At 30.4% G+C, this 2,726-nt stretch overlaps 1 long non-coding RNA gene across 2 annotated transcripts; it reads right to left on the bottom strand.

Moving 5' to 3' along the window:
* Window positions 1-1,281: 1,281 nt before the first annotated feature.
* LOC112422906 (uncharacterized) lies at window positions 1,282-2,416 on the bottom strand. Of its 2 annotated transcripts, none has more exons than XR_003013359.2 (2): window positions 1,942-2,416; window positions 1,282-1,735 (listed from the first exon to the last, which is right to left on the bottom strand). It is a non-coding gene; the product is annotated as an uncharacterized lncRNA (long non-coding RNA). The 2 variants fall into 2 exon arrangements; XR_003013360.2 differs by having other exon boundaries at window positions 1,282-1,727.
* Window positions 2,417-2,726: the final 310 nt, after the last annotated feature.

Here is a 2,726-nt window from a genome sequence, read left to right as displayed (position 1 = left end):
TCATAGATGCAAAGAAGAAATATTGCAAGGCTCCCCAATCAATGCACTATCCAAATCAATAAACGAAACTAAATTACCTTGAATTGATGAGAAACAATCACACGATTCCCTTTGGAGGTGAAAAGTCCTTCTTTTCCTTTAGGTCCTTGACCCACCATCACGACCCTTGACAGAAACCAATCTTAGATGTACTATAGAACTCTTACAATCTAGACTTTACACTCTACAAAAGTTCTAAGGAAACTGTTTAATCTGGAGAAGATGGAGAGAGAAAGGGTTTGAAGATTTCAGAGTCTATTTGCAAATTGATTCAATGAACAAAAAAGAATGTGAGTAGGAGGATATATTGGTATGAGTAAAAAGAGTTAATCTATCCACAAAACAACAAGCTTGAATCGAATTATAAAAAGCATGATACAATTCAAATAATGTAAAATGAGAGGATCTGAAGAACATGAAGATTGATATGAATCAGAAGAAAAATGAATCGTATCATAAAATTTTTAGAAAAAAATTGAATAGATTCAAATATCCATAGATAAGAACTTGAATTGTATAATGAAACCCAGATGATGTTTTATACGATTCAAAGAACACTAACACAGAGAAACTAAGCCATAATAAAATCCATATGGCTTAACTAAATCGATTCAAAAACTTCAAATAATGTTTTGAATCATATACAACATAATCAAAAGACCAAAGAAACCCAAGACAAGGGATGATACGAATCATAAATGTTTGACAACACTTTGAATTGAATCACACACACATAAAAGCACAATTTGATAAAACATGAATCTCAAGAAACTCTTAAACACAATACTAACGTTTGTACACATAGTGTACTATTGTATAGGGCCTGAGATCAAGGATTAACTAGCGTGCTTTCACAATTAAGCTATTTAAACATAAAGCATAAAACATAAACATCATCAAATAAAAAACATCATCAAAACCTATAACTAAATGATTGAAGGAACAACTACATTTTCCCCTTTTTGATGAGATAAATGATATTTGTACAACCATTTGTGACAATTTTTAGACAACTTTATCTCTCATACTCACATTCTATTTTTACTCTCTCTCTTCCTTTTTCTCTCTCCATTGTTTTTTACCAATGAAAAGAGAGAAAAGGAAAGTTGTCAAATAGGTTATACCAAATTGATTGTTCAAATATCATTGCTCTTTTGATGATGTCAACCAAATGTTAATGATATTGACTTTGCACTTTGCTCCTTGAAACTGCACATATAATATATAGGCATACCATACATATAACAAGCATAAACAAACATAATACATCATCATGAAGCAAACATAACATAACACGCAACATACACAACATAAGTTTGTCCCCTTTTGACAACTTCAAAAAGGGCGTGTACCAAGGAAAACCAGTCAGAAATCAAAATTATTACAAACCAAAATCAAAATGTGTCTAAAACACAATGTCATAGACAAAACAAAATTGCACAAAATTAAAAACATCACTAATCATCATAAATGCCATCCGGTTTTGAAGGAGAATTTGGGTTAGGGGTGGAAAAATCACCATGGTAGAGGGATGAGAAGTAATGTGAAGGGACATGTTGATGGCTGTGGAGTTTTTCACCTTTGAATCGATGCCTTCATCTTCCTAAACTGAGTGTCTTGAGCATCAAACTGCTGGTCCATATTCAATATCATACTCATCAGCTCATCCATCGTATAATTCAGATTACCTGCAAGTCTTGATCATCAATTCTCCCATAGTTATTTTACTTGAAAACAATAAAATAAGATAAAACGAAGAATATACACTGGAAGATTGCTAAACCCAAATACATACGAAGATTAAACGTAGATAATACGAAAAGATAAATCTACAAACAAATCTTCATAATTTCTACCGAAGATTAATAAAAAAATTCAAATGCACAATTAAATTCATCATACCAATAACATAGTTGAAGAACTAACAACACATGAACTGAATAAAATATTAAAATACAAAACCAAAGTAGCGACACACGCTAATATGAATCACATTACTGCTCACTGCTCACAAGCCATTCTTTACAAAATAAGAATCAAAGGAAAGAAAAAAAAAGTCATTTTTCAAAATAGATGAATAGTCATAAATATAATTTACAATTTCATGAAATAAAAAAACATAATAAGTTGACTAAATGTTTTATATTATTTCTTCCTTGATGTGGTCCGTGGCAAAAAGAACTTGATTAGAGAGTTCTTCAACCCTAAATCGAAGTTCTTGCACTGATTCTATGATCCTCTGTTGCTCCCCATGAATCTCTTCTATTATGAAGGGTAAGACAAAAGAGGGAACACTCTATTTTAAGATGAGGATGGGGGAGGAGAATCCTTGTATAGAGTGGATGTCACCACATTAATTTTGGAAGGGTTTTCAGAGTTATCAATACTTTTTTTTTTGAAAGAAGAGTTATCAATACTTCTTCTACAATTTTATATTACTTTTACATTGTTGCTCTCGAGAAAACAAATAACAAATTTTGTTCATCAATAACTTTTTTTAAAAAAAAAATATAGCATGATATTTATTTTGATTGAATTTCATAATCATTTGTATTTAATTTAAAAAAATTAATTTGAAATTCTAAATAAAAATATTCTTTTATAAATATATATAAATTCGACATTTGACTTGGGCAAATCTCTCACAAGATTTCATCAGTCAAACTGACATGTTGCAAATCAACATA

The sequence above is a fragment of the Medicago truncatula genome, chromosome 6 (genome assembly GCF_003473485.1).
Source record: "Medicago truncatula cultivar Jemalong A17 chromosome 6, MtrunA17r5.0-ANR, whole genome shotgun sequence".
Classification (NCBI taxonomy): Eukaryota; Viridiplantae; Streptophyta; class Magnoliopsida; order Fabales; family Fabaceae; genus Medicago; species Medicago truncatula.
This window is presented reverse-complemented; position numbering and strand designations above follow the sequence as displayed.